We start from the raw sequence: 20,912 nt of genomic DNA, 5'->3' as shown, positions 1-20,912 counted from the left end.
ACCATATGGAAGTTTATCTTATCAACAACCACCCCTTTATTCTCCCCTGCGAGACATCTGGGGGAAGCGTGCCCTTCAGCAGAAGCAATCCATAAGAGGCACAGCAGAGCCAACAGCTTAGTCAGCAAGGGCGGAGAGGAAGAGGCAGCCATTCATTATAAACAATGGGAGAAATAGGGCACAGGGGAATACTGTGTCAAGGAGAGGTTCTACTTTATTATCAGTACATAATTAAAATATTGTTACTATTCACAAGTATTTATTCAAAAGACAGAGGGAGGCAGAAATCTGGGTGAAGAAATACTGTCCAGGTTATTAGTTTTGAGTGACTAAAACTGTGATGTTAAATCTAGTTCCCAAAACCCACATGGCTTGAATTTCAAAGACACAGAGAATCTTCAGTTATACGCTGATTCTCATGACGCTTGGGGAAGGCTGAGGGGCTGGGCAATAGATTTTACAGCAATGAGAGACACTGCTTACGATAAAATATTTATCAAAAAAAAGGACACATTTTCTATTACCATTATGAAGAGTTAGTTCATAAACTGTATCAGTTAGACTTCTGTCTCCCATCAAATCTCTTAGTCATGGAAATCTCAGAATACCTGAGTGGCTTTACCAGAATTTCTTCAACAGTTTTCCTATAAAAATAGAGAGATTTTTATAAAGATTGATAGTCAGTACAATAATAGCTAATGATAGATGAGTTCATGGACAGCCTTCAACAGCAGTTCTATAATAAGATCTGCAGTCTGTCCTCATGAAAACACACAGTGATGGTTGGAAATTCACCCCTCACCACAAAACCAGTTATCTGTGAATTGTACCAGAAGCACAGTTGAAAACCTTAGGGCACACAGGTCCATCAGAAGAGCGGGTCTTTGTCATCCACTTTTTGTTTTTTACCACCTGTGCCACAGGCTATATTAAGGATCTCTTCAGCACAGCAATTGTCTTTTAAATACATACACAGGGCTTATTGCTGGAGGGCCCTTGCCTTGTTGGGACATAAATTCTCCTCTAAAACATACCAGAAACAATTAAGACAACAATGTCCACCTATGTTTCTGACCAGGCTTTCTCACACACATACCTACACATCAACATACAGTCTAAGGTGGCATGTTGAACACACCCAGGACTGTGCACTCATCCCACATGGGTGCACATCAACCCAGCTCCATGCAACACATGCACCCAACCACTCTTCTCCAAGCAGTTGACCAACTGCACAGGGCCTCTCCCTGAGGATCTTACGTACATTCTTTTGGGCCATAGAAAATTTATCTTGCAAGACTTCCCACCTTCTTCTTCCTCAGACGAGAGCTTTTGACTTGTGTTTTGCCTGGTTTTTATTAGCTACCCAACATGACTCTCTTCTTCGTTGCTTTACTTGCACTCACATGACAGTATACTGATACATTTTACTTTTCAGGAAGAAAACCCCCCAGTATAATCTCTTATTTCTGACCATGTTTTCAGTACCTGAGTGCTTGTACACACCGACAACGATGGTAAATAATTATGGTCTGCTGTCATCTTTGACAACAACAGCATTTTTCCTACCAAAAGCCCAAAAAAACCCCCAGAGAGATGAAAGATTGATTCTGTTAACTATTAAAGCACATTGTATATAAAAAATAACATAAAAACACACACACACAAAAACAACAACAACAAAACACCCCAACACCAAAAAACCCCACACGTGGAATGATCTTTACAGCAATTGCTTAAAATAGCTTTCCAGGTACACATATGAAACCCCATATTTTCATCTGGAGGACATAAAATTATTTTCTGCATTTTAGGTCATAATCTGTAATTCTCCGTACAGCACAGAGCCTTACTGCTCTTCTTTGCAGTTGGTTGTCAAAGGTTTTTTGCAGGGGAAGGTTTTGATGGATCCATTCTATACAATGACAATGGTATACTCTTTCACACACTACAAAGCTACGAAGTAGTTTTTTTAGAAACTGCTGTTATTCCACTAAACTTAAACTGCATATGCCTCCAAGAAATCCAATTATTGTTCCAGTAAAGCAAAACACTTAACGATAAAGTGTAAGTAAAGGTAGTGATGACTGTAATAAGTTTTGTCAAGCAAAGACACCAGTAACTGAGGTTATGCAATAACATAAGGAGATATCACTACTGTGTCAATAGGGTTTTTCTGTAATGGATATAGGCCAGTGTCTCCTCTCTAAGCAGTCACAGCTTAAAGAGGTGTTTACCAAAATTTTAAAACAGTCGTGTAAATTCAGAACTGCAGACACATTAAAGAGTGCTGCATAGTTTAACACATCGATGAACAAGTAATTAGACTTTGTTTGCAGACTAAATGCCTGCAAAATAAAAGGCTTTTCTTCAGTCTGAGAAAAGGGAAAACGAAAAGAAAAAAGAAACTGTGTTCTCACATTTGCACTTCATGCTGCAACAAATAAAGAACAATGAGATTATGCTTTAATTTTCAGTACAGCCATGCCTGGAGGATTTTTGGAACCTTACTAGAGAACAACAAAAAGCAGTGTGTCAAAATAAGAAAGACAGCCTACTGGACTGTATTTTCAGGAGTCACTTAACTCTGGGAAAACTGACACATCACTTAAATTTTCCGTTTCTTCAGTGAAAAGGAGAATACATCACATTCTACAGAGGTATATCACATTCTAACTGCAACATCTTCTCCTTGCCAGGTCACGTGAAAATACTAATGAGCAGACCAAGAGTAACCCCATTCTGTTGCTTCCTCTCTTAAAGGAGATGAAAGTATGATCCAAGACCACGTATGAGCCAGATTCTCCCTCCCTGCTTCAGCCCTAGCTATGGACTTCTAGCTGTTAAAACAAAAGGAAAACATTCAGACCTCAATGAGAGTTCAGAGTCACAGCCTTTGAGCCATCATTCTTTAAGTTCCAGTAGGCAATAGGTAGTTTCCAGCAACATCGCAAAGAACACGAAAAAAAATTTCTTATTTTCTCACAAAATATCCATTACTCCATCTCAGTAATGTGTAAAGATGGAGACTTTATATGGTGGAAAATAAATTCCAAGTATTACAACGGAGTCAAAAAGGAAAATGAAAAGATACTAAGCAGGCTAGAAAAAACACCCTAATTTTAATCCTTCATCTCGTAATATGGATGCATTTATGTTATATGGCTACTGTGCATATACTGCAACATCTTCCTCAAATACAGTATTTAATCAAAACAGGAGGAGGATGAAGAACATGAACAGAGAAGTAGAAATACTCAGGCGAAACTTCGATCCTTCATTTTCATTTCACCCCATCGGTTTTGTTATATTAATATTACAATCAGATGTGTAAGTTTGCATATTATTTATTCACAGAAATTCCCCAAATAACTTCTGATTAGAGAGAGGAAAGATCTCAATACACAAAGTATAGCATGTGTAGGAAAAAGCAGGAAACTAAGATGACAACAGAAGAAAACAGTACATGCCCATCACTGGGCTAGCCAGGATCTGTCACAGCCCAGGGGACCCAAAGGTTCCTCAGCAGCCTGACAAGACCAATTAGCATCTTGTAATAAGGCAAAGAGTATCATAAGACTGCCAAAAACCACCATTTGGATGATTTCAGATGAGCAAGTCATTCTATCAGCTCATATTTTGAAAGTAATGAGTCTATTTTAGCCCAGCTAAAAGTGAATAAATCTTCAACTGCCCCCAACAGTCTTGTGCATTTCTAGAATAGAATCCAAAAAGGATTGAAATGTTCCCATCAAGAACATAAACGTTCTATTGCTGCACTCTTTCTGGAGAGATTTAATAAAGTATTTTTCAATTGCACAGCTTGAAAAAGGAGTGTTTGCCTGCCTGCCCACCAGTGAGGAAAGCAAATCACAATTTGGCAAGGAGGAAGCAGGAAAGACGAGAAGAGCTGCCTCACCCCACGCTAAACGTTACTTGGTTCCCACTGGATCCCTACGCTATACTTTTCCTTTGTGTTATCAGGACAACTTTGGAAAGCACGACAACATAATAAAGCTAGAGAAAGACAACCCCATTATTACCGCTGCAGAAAATAAAACACAGATTAATGTCACTAATGCACATGTCAAAAGAGATAATAATGATGCGTACAAATGAATCTTCTCATCAGGAGCAAGGAACATAAGCACCACCTAAAAATGAGTAATAATTACATACAAATCAAAACTGACATTGCCAGCTGCTAAGCACACATTATTCTCTCAGATTACCAAAGGGTTTGTTTTCCATTTTTTCCCTAAAACTTGCTAAGTCTTCCCTTTCTATTCAAGTGACATAAATTATAAAGTAGCGGAGCAGGCACTTGCATTCCCTAGGAAGACAAATTCCGGCGCCATCGGGTAGCTGCTGCGTTCAGCTCTAAATACCCATTGTGCCAAGATGAAGGTGCAGATGTGCAGCGGAGGCTGGTAACAGAAAATGGCTTTTCTGAGTCACAACACAGAAACCGGTTATAAACTGCAACAAATGCCCAGTTTTCATTTTCTGAAGCATTTACTAACAATGCACCACAGAGTTTTCAGGTTTCTCCCTTAAGGCTGGCATTTATGCATGCTCTAGCCCCTGATGTTGTACTACGATTCAAACATAGGGCAGTCACATTCAAGAAATACACAAGTCATGCCCTCCCAATCTCAGCCAAGAAGAGTGTGGCATATAAAATCCTGCTTTGGTTATATTCTTCTGATTGCGTTACTTGTCATTTTTATCATCGCTATTTCATCTATCTTCCAGAGATGGAATATAAGATCAAGAACCACAATCACACACTTTTTGAACTAATAACTTCTTTTACTCTCATTCTTTTCACTTGAGTTCATACCCTGAGGATAAAACTGAAGACAAGCTTCTAAATTAGCTATATACCAAAGCAATATAATTAAAAATCTAGTATCACGAAGACGAGACCTAACACAATACAGGAAAACAGAGCATCAAGAAATGTTAACTTTCACTGATTTTATACTATATCCAAGAGTTTTTCATCTGCATCCAAACTGTCAGCTGGACAAGACAAGATTTTATTACTGAATGGACACAATAACAGTTTGCATTAAGCAGCTGAGACACTAGAAAATGACAGACCACTTTACGATATGGACTCCTGTACATCTTTGCTTAGAAACTGCTACAATAATCTTTTTAGTCTGTAGGTATGGAGGTACATTAATCTTTCTTCTTTACATTTTATTGCACGTGAGCTATGAATTATTTCGTCTTTCCCATAAATATTACAACCTTCCTACCTATATTATGGCACGATCATAATTTTAAAGTACATGTATGCCATTTAATAAAAAGGAGCATGTTAAACAAAAATAACCACCACAAATAAGAACTAAATAATAATTAGGGTATAGCAGGTAAATATGTGACATATTAGACAAGCCTACTGAAAATAATACTTTTGGCTGGATGTTACAATGTCTTTTCTGCTAGCAACACGCACAAGCACAAGATACTTTCATTTACTTCACTCACAAGACTGCTGAATTTTATATTCTTCCAGACAGTACTTAGGATGTAATCATTTCTTTTTTGACAAACACTGCCAAAATCATGACAGCATTCTTAGCAGAAACTGGCACAACAGCAAAATGAAAAGAAATTTCAACTCATTTTCTGCTGAACATTTATTTTCAGTTGGTCTGTAAAACCAAGATCAATTTACTACTTACAATGATTAATAACTTCCTTGTCCTTGACAAGGCACTCTATAAATTGTTACAGGCACAATGGTACTCAGCAATACCGTCAAGGCGTCTACTTACTATGTATTTGTTAATATTTTATTGTGGCAATCTCTCATTTTATACTTGTGAGACATTTTTCTTATTTTTAAGTGGAATTTCTCATATTTGTTCCCATCGCCCTTTGTCCTGCCACTGGGCATCACTGAGACCAGCCATCTTCTTTATTCACTTTTATCAGGTATTTATATAAATTGATAAGATCACCTTGAGTCTTGTCTTCTCCAGGATGAACAGTCCCAGCTCTCTCTGCCTTTCCTCATAGGAGAGATGCTCCATCCCTTTCACCATCTTAGTAGCCCTTTGCTTGACCTGCTCCACTATGTCCATGTCTCTCATGCACCTGGGGAGCCCAGGACCGGACCCAGCGCTCCAGGATCACCTGCCTGGACCTGCTGGCAACGCTCTGCCTGATCCAGCCCAGGAGGCTGTTACTGGCCTTTGCCACAAGGGCATATTGCTGCCTCATGGTCAACTTGGTGCCCAACAGGACTTCCAGAGGACTTTTCTGCTTTCCAGCTGGTCAGTCCCCAGCATATAATGGTGCATGCAGTTACTCCTTCACGCATGCGGGACCTTCCATTTCCTCTTTGTCATGGTTTAACCCCAGCCAGCAAATAAGCACCACACAGCCACTCCATCATTCTCCCCACAGCAAGATGTGGGAATTGGAAGGGTAAAAGTGAGAAAACTCATGGATTGAGATAAGAGCAGTTTAATAATGGAAAAAAATTAAAAATTATAATAGTGATAATACTAAGAAATTGTAATTAAAAGGAAAATAACAAAGAGAGAAATAAAACCCAAGAAAGACAAGTGATGCAAATGAAAACAATGCTCATCACGAGCCCACCAATGCCTACCCATTCCAGAGTAGCAGCCCCCCTGCCAACTTTCCCTCTAATTTTATTTCTGAGCATGATGTCATATGGGATGGAATATCCCTTCTGTCAGTTGGGGTCAGGTATCCTGGCTCCGTCTCCTCTTGACTTCTTGTCTACCCCCAGCCTAGTCACAGGTGAGGTGAGGAGCAGAAAAGGCCTTGACTCTGTGCAAGCACTGCTCAGCAGTTAACTGAAACATCCCTGTGTTACCAGCGTTTCCAGCACAAATCCAAAACACAGCCCATACTAACTACCACAAAGAAAATTAACTCTATCCCAACCAAGACTAGAACACCTTTGCTGACCTTCAGGAGATTACTGTTTGCCCATTTCTCCAGCCTGCCGAGGTCCCCCTGAATGGAACACAACCACCTGGTGTATTCACCACTCCTCCCAGTTTTGTGTCACCAGCAAACTTGCTGAAGGTGCACTTTGTCCCATGGCCCAGGTCATTAAAGATGTTCAAGGGTGTTGGTCCCAGTATCAATCCCTGGGGTACACTACTAGTGACTGGCCTTCAGCTAGACTCTGTGCTGCTGATTACAATCTCTCAAACCTAACAGTTCAGCCAATTTTCAGTCCGGCTCACAGTCTATTTATCTAGTCCATAGTTCAATAGCTTCTCTGAGGGTATGATATGGAGGACAGCGTCAAAAGTCAAGATAAGGAACATCCACTGCTTTCCACTCATCCATACAGCTGTCATGTCATTGTAGAAAGCTATCAAGGTTGCTCTGGCATGATTTCCCCTCCTTAAATCCATGCAGACTGTCCCTAATCACCTTCTCCAGGATTATTTGCTGCATTGACTGAGGTGAGGCTAACCAGCCTGTAGTTTCCTGGATCCTCCTACTCATCAGCTCCTTGTTCATCCATGCAGGCCTACCATCACCTTTCCTTGGTTTCCTGCACATCACGATGGACCATGCTTGAGCTTGGAGGAAGTAATCCTTGAAAATCTACCATCTCTCTTCTCTTCAGGACCACATTTCAAGGAACTCTTCCAAGCAGGTCCCCGAACAAGTATGCTTTCCTCATGTTCAGGGTTGTGACCGAGCTATGTGTCTTGTTCCCTCCTTGCAGGATCCTGAATTCCACCAGATCATGGAAAGTGCATCCAAGACTGCCCCAACCTTCACAACCCTTGCCAGTGCTTCCTTGTTTGTAAGCATGAGGTCCAAGAAAGCACCTCCTCTCGTCAGATTATTGATCACCTGTGTTAGGAAATGATCATTAGTGCACTCCAGAAACCTCCTGGATTATACTTGTGCAGTGCTGTATTGCTCTTCCAGTAGACATCAAGGTGGTTAAAGTCCCCCTGATGACCATGTCCTGCAAACATGAGGCTTCTTCCAGCTGCTTGAAGAAGGCATCACATACATATTCTTCCTGATGGGGCAGTCTGTAGCAGACACCCGTAACAACGTCAGCCACATTGGTCTGTGCTCTACTGATCCATAAGCTTTCAGCTGTTTGATCATCTCTCTGAAGGCAGAGCTTCACGCATCCCTGCTGCTCTCTCACATGAAAAGCAACAGCCTCTCCTCACCTTCCCAGCCTATAGCCATTGTAACTGCATAAAGCAATTTCTCCAGTGATAAACTAATCCCAAACGTATTTCATCTGGAGTACGTGCTAAATTGGTGATTTTTTAAAGTACTCTTGTGATGCTGGTAGATGCTTCAGTATTCATAATCAAATCATAGCCAATACCTACAATGGGCCATGATACTGCTTCAGCACCAAGTGAGAACTGGATAAGGTTAAATAAAGACAAGTGTAGCTTGACCTCCTTCTCAGAAAAAAACAAGGCAGTAAGTACTAACTGGACTTAACATTTTGGGGAACTGGCAAGTAGCTCCAGCAGCTGAATCAACAGGTGTTCCGATTATTTCCCATTTCTCCTTCTGTGAAAGTCAGAAGACCAGATTTTAATTTGTGTCACAAATAAGACATTCTGTACCCTAAGGTTGATATTCCCTGTTACCACTCGCCTTCGAGCAACAAGTTACAAGTGACATCCTATACACAAAATCATACTTGTATTTCTCCATCAGCCTCATTTTTCAATATTTACTACCCTTTTTCTTTTAAGTAACACATTTAGATATTATGGGCAACACACTACAAGACACTATCTAGGGATGACTGGTCTAAAGGGAATGAGGAAAAAATGTTTTGCTCTGCATTTCAAACAGACCATTTTTGTTTTAGTGAGCATTTCCATTCCTGATATTGTCTTCTCCAGCTTAACATTTCTGAGTCATGTTCTTGGTGCAGTGCTTGTGAGAAGCTGGTGAGCCACCACTGAGATGCCTGGCAGAGTCCTGACAAGGGCCTCTCTCCACCTGCAGCTTTAGCTCAAATGACCCAAGAGAACAAAGCAGAAAATACCTGTACATGGACATTCCCCTTTTCCAAGGCAGGCTTTTGGACAGAGATGCTTAAAAACAGGTTTGGACCCTTTTGCACCAAAAATACTCATAACACTCTGACCTTCTCAACTGTTAGGAAAGATAGAAAAGAGCATAAATTGCTCATGCTTTTAGGACAGGCTTGGATACGACACCAGAAACCCTGTGGATTTCAATGTAATTTGCCACATCTCATCATTTGCCAACTGACTGTAGACTACATTTCTTCAATATAACACTCTACTGCACCTAGTGACTAGAATGAGCACACCAGCTGGAATCATCAGAGTAGAAGCCCACATGATGCTCCACCTTTGCAGGTAAGGCTCAGAGCACACGACTAAAAAGGGTCCTGCTACAACTGGATAAAAGCTTACATGCTTTCACACTTTAGCTCTGTCACAATAATAATTTTTATGGTGTCTTTGACAGATAACCGTAAGTGTCACATCACACTGACTATCTCCTAAAGTTTACATATAGTCTTACCTTTCTTTGTTTCTTGGATTCAGCTAAGACAGTTCTACTGGGGATACCTTGAGGATTTTTTTTTTCTACTGGGTTAATTTAAAAGCTGAAATTCCACTAGGTTGCAATAGCATTGTCCTGAAATTTAATGTGCATGGACAGCAAACCAGAAGGAGTTTCATTTGACAACATCAGACTCATTGCAGTGCATTTTTAGCCTCAAACAGGAAGGTGATAGGGAAAGCACAGGCTCACTCCTGCATCCTGGAACATACAACATCCATTAGACTCTTGTTTGGGGATCATCTATTTCAATCAAAATCTCCTGATTTCAAGCACATACTAATCCACCATTTGGCTAACCAAATGTTACATGGCATGAAAACATCTGGAGTCCCACATATACCTAGATTATGAAGGTCATTTCAACAGACTAGATGAGAGCTCTGTTTAAGAAGCTTTCCTGTGCTAACAAACCAGGCAAACTTCAATTGGGCAAAGGATCCAGCCCTGTTTCCAGGCCAACAATCACACTAGGAGGTGAATACATTATAAGGTTCTTTCAAAAATGTATCTGGGAAATCCTGTGACATTTGCGTCTAGTTTACAATACTATTTGTTCTGTTTCCTGGTGTCAACTCAAAATGTCAAAATTCATTTTGTTTTAGAGTCCACAGCTATTTGAGCTTTTTCCCACAACATCTTGTCAAAGCACTGGATTGCAATACTTCCCAAAAATAAAAGTTACAAAGATTTCAGCTGATAGTTTCATCACCTTTTCCCCTTACAGAATCTTACCATCTTCAATAGCAGAGCTGAGCATGCAGCTTATCGACAGCTCCCCATCTGAAGACAACCGTAGTCATCTCCTTTGTAAGTGCTGCTGTTAAAACCAACTTCTATAGGAAATGACTGCTACTTTTAGAGACAGACTTATTAATACATTTTATTCAGCAAGAACTACTGGGAGGTACTTTCTGCAATATCCAGCTATGGACTGTCTGAAAGTGGGTGGTCATGGTCATTTAGCTGTTCCTCATAGGCTGACAAGTTTGGGAGGATGTTTTGTTTGTTACTGATGGGGAAAGCACTGAAAAGCAGGTCAAGTACAAGAAAAGGTTTCTGAAAGTGAAGAAGGATGTTCAAGGGGGAATCCAGTTCTTCCAATGCACAAATGGGGGCTTTGGCAGATGTGGCATCCGAAGACTTTGGTGTGGAGAAAGCAAACAAAAAAAAACAAGAAAAACCTTGTAGCTGCAGAGGAATTTATCTGTGTTAGTCTCCACTAACTGCATTTACATTTTACAATCACACAAGTTCAGTGCCACTATTCCTAATTTAACTAATAAAAGCATGTGCCTTTTGACAAGAACTGGTTCTCCAAAACAGACTGCTCTCTACAACCTATAAAACAATTCACTGATCAATATGAGCCCAGTGCTATGCTTCAACTGGGATACATGACTGAGGTAAAATCTTGAAAGCAAAGATAGAGTAACACAGTGTTTAACTTCTATGGGGCATACTTGGAAAACAATTTTAACTGTCTAGAGAACTGAAAATCGGTTTCATATTTACATGCCAACGTTGCATGCGTACACCTGTGTGCATACAACCATCTCATATCCACACCACTTACTTGTAGGGACAGGTTTCTTCCCCATAAAGGTAGTTTTGGGCCACAGCAGCTATGCTTCCAGAAACATAGAGCACAAAGGAATAACCACCTCTGGAAACATCTTTCCCATATGGACCATTTCTAAAACTGCTGCTCAGCAGGGCTGGAATGAAACCAGGTAAACATTTAGGAAGATCTTTCAGGAGATGAGAAGAAAAAGGATGCCTGTCAGTTTTTACAGTCAGTAGAAAATGGCAGCAGGGTAGGAATTTACTTTGGTTTGTAGGTTTACTGCACAGTTTGACCTGGCAAATGCAGAACATGACCTGTGGACCTGGGGCTGCTCCCATGTGCTGTGGGGATGAAGCTCTTTCAAGATCACAAGTTAATTCTGTGCTCTTCTGCAGCTTAATCAACTCTGGTTGATTAACCCCTCTTGGTTCCTATACCTGAAATTTGGGAAGCAGGGACAAAGGTGACTTAAAGTTAAAAAATGCTCCAAGGAAATGAAACCAATCCCAGAGGATTTCCTGACAGAAGAGTTTCAAAGCACTCTGACATGTTCTCGAGGCGAAACCACTGTCAAGCCTGGCACTCACGGCTCGAGCGATGCCTCCACGATGCTTCACGCTTCAGTAGAACACGGTGCTTTCTGCTCCCTCTCCGCAGAGAGAAAAGGGACATGCTGCTTTTTTAGGTATTTATGCTTTTAATATATTTTATATACATGTGCGTTGATAATATCTAGATACATAAAATGCATATCCTTATGTATGTAAGTAGGAAAAGTAGCAAGAAGGGGTCAGACTTCAAGGGAAACCTGGATACAGCTGCATGAATAAGAGCAAAAAGACCCAAGCTCACCCTGCTCCCCCCCATCTGCTGTAATGGATGTAACCACCTTTTTTTTTCCCCTTTCTCTATTTTTAACAGTATTATTAACTCACTCCTAATTTTACAGCAAAAGTTGACCAAAAAATGGACAACTAATTAAGTATTTATAAAAGAAAACTATGTAAAGTCAATATTATGAGAGAAAACAGAATTAAACAATGACTTTTGATATTTTAATCCCTGCTTTACCACTCTGAAAACCTTGTGCAAACATAAAAATGTGTACAAACATGGATGTTATCAACAGATTTCAGCAGAACAAAATGAAAATAGATTTTGAGAGTCTTAGCATTATGGGAAATTTTAGCAGAGAAAGGCTTTAAAAAAATAAAAGGGCACTGTAATTTCCATTTTAGGTTTGTTAAACAGTCACATTGTAACATTTTAATTGCATCTTTTTAATACACTTTCTTGCTACATCCAGAGGTGAGACATTTCTCAGTAAAGAAGAAAAATATTTCCCACAGTCACAATGCGCTTTCAAAGCCCCAAGTGACAACGCAGTTCCAGCGATAAAACAATACGGTTTTGTAGCATACAACTGCCTCTACCGTACTCTATTAATTCTTGCCCACTGACACTACAAGCACCCTCTGCATTGTTTGTATTTTAATAAACCTCTCCAGAGTCTCCTTTTAATTAGAGAGATATATACACACACCAAGTTCCTGGGGTTTTTTTACTCTTTTATTGAATAATTTTAGTTAAATTAGCTCTCCAACTAGCAAGATTTCCTCATTATCACCAAAAGCTTTGATTTCTGCAAACCTGCTTACAGTGCCCATCACTATGACCCAAGGTATTTAAGAGCTGAACTTCACAGAGAATGCAAGGAAAAGCGCTGTTACTTCACTGCATCTGAATATAAATCCCAACGTTTCGCTTTGGTTTGGTGGCGAGGTTTTTGACCTTTAAGAGTGCTGTTTCTCCATACTTCTTGGGCCATAAAATAGTTCTTCACAGTGGGCACACTGTCAGAGCCCTGCCATACATTCAAGTAGCACAAGGATGCTGAATCTATGGCTCACCAGGAGTATACATCCAACCAGGTGCTGTTCCACCTTCTCCGGGGGCCTCCTGGGCAAAGCTCATCCTGCTCATCAACAGCAGCCCGGCTGTGGTCCATGCCCATCTACCAACAGATGCTGAGCACACGTGGGATGGAAGAGCAGCTACTGGCTCCCTCAGAAGGGGGAAAGGTGGAAGATCAGTGCTACAGTCAGAACAAAACACACCTCTGTATTTGAGCTATGTCTAAAAATATATATAATGTGTAATTATATTAGATTTGAATAGCAATTATGTGAAGCCCAAAAAAACCAACATTATGAACAAAACTCACAGGGAGATGAGAGACACCCAGCTGTACAGTAAAAGGAATTACTTCATTACTTCAGTATATTGACTAATCGGATTAACTACGATCTTTGCAGAAGTAAGTACAACCCCTCTTACCTACTTCAAAGATCTCTTATTCAGGCCATATTTCCACAAAGTCGAATCAACATTTAAGTTACATAGATTTTTGTACACTACTCATATAAGGTTATGGGGAACTACTCACAGGCAGATGATGTTTCTTAAGAAGCATACAGTTTCTGAGATATCAAGACACAGCTCAGAAAACAATCGCAGCCACCATGTACCCTACTGCGTTATAATGTGCTCTTTTAAGGCCATTGTCTCTTTGATGCTGGAATTCTGATAATTTTGATCATTTAGAACTTTGGTTTCTTTTTTTTCCTTGCCCTGTTTCCCCCCTCCTCTGACTTTTCAAGCTGTGTGATGCAACTGCCATCTCTGCCATGAGAAGCTATGGGAAATAACACATGAATACAACCTGGCAGCTTACCTTGAGCAACTCGAGTCCTTAAGGAAACAACGCTGTCTGCTGACTGAGAGCGTTAGTAGCCTTCTTTAGCCCATTACAACACAGATCCTCTCGAGACCGTAACCTTGCTGCCCAGAGCATCTTCTGTCAAGTACCAGGTTGAGCCACAAGCTTGCAGGAAGCCCACAACCAAACCTTATGTTCTGGAGCCCTTTCTGACCTGCCTACTCCATGACTATAAGCCAGCTGCATTACGCAAATATTCACTACTAACACAATTGCTTTATCATAACACATCAAGTGTGCGCCTCTCTCAAACACAGGGTTCTACGAAGAAGCTGGAACAAACATTCAGTGATTCAATGCTGCTCTAGAGAGCACTTGCAAGTGACTCTATACAGCACGCTGTCCTGCATGTAAGTGGATTTTTAGGAAATTAGTGATTTCTTTCTTCCCAGAAGGCTGGAAGACTTTTCTTAAAATATCTCAAGTGTGTGCATGTGTACACCCACACACAGAGTAATTGCCTGCAGTACAAGATTACCACCAACAGTAAACAACTACAGAGAGACCTCAGCGCAAAAGATTTGCTTCTTCTCCGTGACCACAGTCATGGAAAGACATGCTACAGGATGCAAGTTAAGGTTATTTGTATCAGATGCAGCTATCAGAAATTTCTTGCATTACCATGTCTGAGGCCTCAAACAATCAACGCACAGTTGTGACATGTGTATAAATGAAATAATTTTTATCATTTTCATGCTCTTCCACAGCACAAGCATAGCTTGAACAACCTCATGAAACCATGCAGCTAATATACAAGAAACACATAGAAACCACCAAGCCAAATTCTATCAGCCAACCTCACTATGCTAAACGCAGTTCTCTGCAACCCAGGTAGGTATCTTCCTTGCAACATCTGCTCTTCCATTAGCCTGGCAAAGGGAAGCCATGGGGGGGTGACAATGAGCGCTGAAGATCTGGCCCTATATGTTTGAGTTCCACTCTAAAAAGAAGAAAAGCAGTCTCCAAGCAAGACATGGGCACGGGTTAACCTGTTTAAAGGACTCCTCATAACCACTACTCATAACCAAGTCCAAACTGAAAATTTTTCAGCAAGAATGTTCAAGAGGTACCTCACTTTCCAGTGCACCAGCATTATTGTTACATTACAGATCTCACTGTTTTAATCATTAAGAGCCTGGAAACTCATGTTGAGAGAGAAGTATGATAGCAATAAATGGATATGTTCACTGACATTTAATATAGTCACTTTGATTAATTATTAAATCTCTGAAATGAACTTGGTGCTTGAAATGGCTTTTCAAAGGGTCCAGTGTTCCCATTAGCAAATTAACTTCACTCTCAACAGTTGGCATTAGTTGCTTGGAAACAATTACATTATTTAAGACATCTAAACACACTTCATTTAATCCACTAACCCCCAAACTGGTTTCCCAAAAACTAATAGAGTCATTCCCTGTTCAACTGATTCACTTTTTTTTGATATTGCCTACATAGCCTGACCTTAAATATGGGGGACTACGGTGGGTCCGTGGATTCCCTGACGGAGGGCATGGGAACAGAAATTAGCCCTGAAGATATGAAGGCCTACCCGTGAGAAAGATGGGAGTAAAGGAGTATCCAGAGATGTTAAGGATGTACCCGTGAGAGAGAAGGGAGTAGAAGAGTAACATTGATGATAGCAAAAATAGCCAATGAGATGTTACTGCTGTAACTTTTAACCAATAGTGAAGAGACACACGAATTGGTAAAACTGTATAAAAACGCACTTGTGGCAATAAATGGCATCTACTACTTTCATCTTGGAAGAACCTGGTCTGTGTCGTTTGTCCGTCTCAACCACAACACTTAAATTTTCAAAAATAGCATCTTTGCAATCACTGAACCTACATTTAAGTTCATCCAGTATGTACAGACATTTTCTAAGTTGAAAGTAAGAAGCATGAAGTTTGCTCGAAAAGACAATTCAGGATAGTCAATCGGTCAGTACAGGAAAAGTTAGTGAATCAAACCACCAAATATACCTAAGGTAAAAAAACAATAATTGCAAAGCTTTTTGTTTCCCTTAATTCAGTAGATGTCTCTTTAAAAAAAAAAAAAAAAAAAAAAAGAAAGTAATTTCATACAAACAGTCGATATCTAACCAGCATTAATTAGACAAGAAAAAACTCACAGCTAGGAGCATTTTACAACTGTAAACAAAGAGTAAATACATCTTGCTGACAAAAAGAGAATCTTTATTTTGCGTACAAACATTTTAAAAATCACTTTTCCCTAGTTCTCATGAAAGTACTGATTAGGTCAGTAAGTGCGGGACCTGTTTTGACCCAAAAAAGCTAAAAATAGGAACTGCCTCATTACTGACACCCACTTGCTAATGGTGCTTTTGGGAGAGGATACAAAAGAGAACTGGGGCTGTGCAGAGGCAGATAAAGCCATGCCAGTGCAGGACAGGCCCCTGCCCACAGCCCCCACAGCAGCTGGGACACAACCTTCAGCCTTCTCTTTGGGAGCAAGGCCAAGAAGACCCACCAGTCCCTACCACCACCTGAACCACAGCAGATCAGCGTGACACCAATGTATGTGGATATTGAGCTTCAAGCACTAAAACAAGCCAGAAAAAAAAACAGGTTTAATTCTTGGCCCAACACAGTCCATCAGTAGACCAAGATGGGATGTGGCTGAGATATCAGAAGAAAGCTCTGGCCTTCTGCTGGACACTATGTCTGCTACAGTAGTGCTACAAACCTGATATTTAATTTTATACCATTCATCAGTCTTACTTGAGCGTGTATGTGGGCCAGTTAGTTTAATTTTTGTAAAACAACTCTCATTCCCCTACATGTTTTGACGTCTTTGTTTCAAAATAAATAAAGTGAGGAAGTGACAACAAATCTTCGTTTTTTTAACAGTGCTGGCCCCACTGGTGGCTTAATAAAAACAAGTTTTCCAACACAAAAATGCTGACATGTTGCTTTTAGGCAGTTTAGGTCTTAGAATACTTGAAAAACAACATTGTAATGACTGACATTTTAAAACAATTTTTTAATTCTGCATTTCTGAGTTGCTCCCAGAGTTAAAGGTTATCCAAGAGTCACAAACCTTTTCCCCAGAGCAGACTCACAATCTTGAGATTGACACACACTGTTCTGTACAGAAAACAATACACAGAGGGGGGAAGAAGCCCATCTATTGCATCCATTTGCACACTACATAAAATCCAATGTAGACAAAGCTGTTCTTAGCCTTCAGATTCATCAGCATGTCAAGATAAACCGAAGCACACACAGAAACCACAGAATATTTTGCCTTCAGTAGGTCTATATCTGATGTACCCAAGGAGAAGGCCTGAGGCCTGATTTGGCGCTAAGGTACATCTAGGAAAACAGTACTTATGCCTGCTAATGGGCAGAGATAGTCCTGGAATGGGCAAGGACACTATCCTGTCTCTGGCACCTCCTCACCCAGCACCTCTGCTCCCCATTCCCACAGCAGTAATACACAGACTGCCGATAAAGTAAAAAAGCAACCAAAAAAGGGTTAAAATAAAATCAATTTTTTTAAAAAAGTCCTCCTACACTTCAATAATTCTTCAAGGAATGACAGGATAAGATTTGCTTTACTATTCACCACCGATTAGCAAACATTAGTAAAAGAAATTGCCGGTGTCTCCACATGTCAAGTGCTGTCCATCAGATCACAAGCAGCACAGAAGTACCTGCCCAAGGGGACAGACCGCAGCCTGCTGGTGGACAGGCCTGGGAGGGACATGTCCCCAACACACGCAATACAGAAGAATGTCCTCACGTTCATTAAATATTTATTTTCTTATTCCCTATGGCAAAAATACAGAGCTGGGGAAATAACTTACTGAGAGAAACCCAAAGATGTTTGAAGTGGTCGTAGCCCTTGAGGATACAGGAAAACTGGCTGTTACAGAGGTTGCCCACTTTTTTCCTCTCAACAATTCAAACAGGCTCATTGCATGGAAATGCAGCTTATCTACACTTGAGAAGCAGCATAAGGGGATTTTGTACATGCTGTTCTTGAAGGAATTTCCTGCTCAAAAGTAATTATTCCCGAGTCATATACACACACACATATTTGAGTTGAAATTTCAACATCAACTTCTTTTTTTCCATAATAATTGCTCTCGAAGGAGAAGCCCAGAGGAACGAGTGCCCCTGCCCCTCCAAACACCACAAATACCTTCACATAGTAAGGGCAGCCATTCAGTTCTGCATTAAACCCAAGTCTTAGCTGCAGACACAGAGACCAAAGCTTTGTATCTTTGTTCTCTGCACTGTGACCCAAAGCTCCAGACTTAAATGATTTATTCCACAGTGACTGCACCTCAGAAGTCTGCTTTGTCACAAGTTCTTCATGTCTGTCTTTTCACACATCTGAAGAAACAACACTGAGCTGCTCTAGCAGAGAGGTCAATACAAACACACAGATAACCTTTTGCCACTTCCAGTCTTTTACACCCTACCAAAAAACCCTCAAGCTGCCACTTACCCACACGTGCATTTCCTATGTACGTGTACAGACAAGCTCACCTCCTGTCCAAAACTCAGTCTACAACTTCAGCATCCCCACTGCCCTCCACACCAAAGGAAGCGCAAATTTGTTTGCCTGGATTCTGTAGTAAGTAATTGGATTTCACACAGTAAATAGCAGCAGTCAGGTCTTCCCTAAAGCTACACCTGAAACCATTTTCCTCTAATAAATAAAACAATTAACATTAATAAACAAACAAACAAATAAATAAGTATGACTATACTTGACAGGCAATTTAACACATTTACTATTTACTACAATACAACTATCTACTTCAGTTTTTGCTCAGTGGAAGAGTATTTGAGGGTCAGTGTTAAATAAGCCTCACTTTTTTTCCCTCCCCCTCCTTCCCTCTCCTCCCTCCCAGCAGCATTACAGTTTAAATATTATTATTACAGGTTACAATTTTCAATTCTAAGTGAAGGCTCATGTATAAAAGATATTGGCAAGAATAATTGGCTTTGTCAAAGAAAATAAATCAGCAGTAAACTGTATTAATCAATTATTATTGAATTCTGTGCTCCAGGCTAGTGGTTCCTGTCAACGGCGGTCCTTCAGACCCACGTTTTCCACTTCAGCTTTAATGAACAAGGTTGAAATCATGCATTGAAATGAAATAATGCAGAACTAATCAACTGGCTTTGTTTCTGAAGTCTGAACAATTTCACTCATGAACCAAAATGAAATAAAACTGCGCATGCTTGTAAATTGTCTTAGAGGAAACAATCCCAGGATGCTGATCTCTCACTCAAAATATCTTCTTCTCTCTTCCAGTGAGTGGAACAGAGTACAGAAACACAACACAAACAACAATCATTTGGAAGAAACTATTAGAATTACTTTTTTATTCTACCCATACACACTATCTTCCTTAGTGTTCACTGCTACAGACCCTTATATCCAAGCTCCGCCAGTGGGATTACTCACACTAATGGAGCTACATTCCCAGCATTTGCAGGACCAAATCTTTGGCTGGCCCACAGCAAGGCACAGCCAAGACAATTAAAAACAAAACACCTCAAAAAAACCCACTGTCAACTCTACAAATCTGCTTGATAAAATAAACACCGACCAGGAAAAATGCAATCACTGCAGACTGATATTTCAGAGCTTTGTTTTCCATGTATCAGCTCTACATAAACAAACAAATAAATCTCCCCATGCATTTTTAGATGCATGGAAAAAAAAAACAAAAACAAACATTAAAACCCAAGTCCACAATCTCTGCATAGAACAGCTGAATTTGCAGATACAAAGGGTATTTGAACTTTGCTTCCTCTGCTTCCTCCCCAGACAGCTTCCTATTCACTTTTTTTTTGACCTAGTCTTAAGTTAAGGCATCCCTAGTGGCCTTAGGTCAAGCCTAAAGGCAGGTCATATACATCTCGAGCTGCAGACTATGCTGTCACATCAAAACCAACCATGCTCCTGGTTTGCTGAGCAGCACATACAATTCTGTTTAAATAAATCAGTAGAAAGAGCAGCTGTCAGTCAAAATACTAGTAACTTGTGGTTTTTAAAAGAAAAGCACATGCTGTAGACCATGAGCAGGAGTTTTCTGCTTTTTATTAATAAAGACACACACCCATGTGTCCATCCTTTCTAATCTGAATGTGACCAGAAAGCCCTTACTTGCATGAGGGCGTAAATGACTGCAGATGGGATGTGTTACCTTCCTCCCCTTCGTGATATTATTTGATTTTATGACAGAACTGCAAGAAAAATATTTCTTAGACTGCAAATTCAGGGGGTCATGTGTACCATCATTGCATTTTTAAATATTTTAAAGGACTTCGAGATATGTCAAAAGAGTTCGAGGTTTGTCATGCAGAAAATTAATGAAATTTCAACTTTGGGAAAACAAACCAACGCAAAAAACAGGGTTACTTAATTGCCCAAAGCCCAGTTGAAGAATTAAAGAACTATATACATCAGTAAAGGGAAAAATAAAAAGCCACAGTACACAGTATGCTGAATGTAATACTGAAATACCAAAATGTGTGTTCTCTCATTTAGATATTATCACCTTGTGATACTTGTTACTATATTAGACTGGACTTCAAAGACAGACAAAATTTCCAGATTTCACCACTGAAATTAGGAGCCTAAAACCAGATAAACCATCCAGCGATCTTCTGGGAAGCACCAATGTCACCATCACAAAACTAGGACAACTGATAATTTCCAATCACTACTATAATAATAACAATTTTTTAAAAAAGCAATTCACCTATTAAACTATTACAGATTTTTAAATATTCCTGGTTTCTCAGATTCTTCTTTAAGTTTAATTTAGTTCTGTATTTAAAAGATATAAATTGTTACTAAGAAAACACGAACAGTAACTACAGGAACAATTTTAACTGTTTAGAGAAGCATTTTAAATGAGCAGAAGTGATCATAAGTGTTTTAATAATTACCTTCTGTATGTTACTCAAAAACAAGTTA

The 20,912-nt window shown here is 39.9% G+C and overlaps 1 protein-coding gene across 18 annotated transcripts in view; it reads right to left on the bottom strand.

Annotated features, from left to right (window-relative positions):
• Positions 1-20,912, bottom strand: part of GRIP1 (glutamate receptor interacting protein 1) — a 326,528-nt gene that overhangs the window by 193,076 nt on the left and 112,540 nt on the right. Inside the window, exon 1 of one of the 18 annotated variants that reach the window (XM_065048523.1) lies at positions 13,902-13,920. The exons of the other annotated variants lie outside the window; for them this stretch is intronic. The gene's annotated coding sequence lies outside the window, so the exon portion shown is untranslated. Of the gene's footprint in view, positions 1-13,901; positions 13,921-20,912 lie in introns of those variants that run through there. 18 annotated transcript variants of the gene reach the window in all.

This window comes from Columba livia, chromosome 1, assembly GCF_036013475.1.
Source record: "Columba livia isolate bColLiv1 breed racing homer chromosome 1, bColLiv1.pat.W.v2, whole genome shotgun sequence".
Lineage (NCBI taxonomy): Eukaryota > Metazoa > Chordata > Aves > Columbiformes > Columbidae > Columba > Columba livia.
The sequence above is the reverse complement of the archived record's forward strand: the minus strand, read 5'-3'. Positions and strand labels throughout refer to the sequence as shown.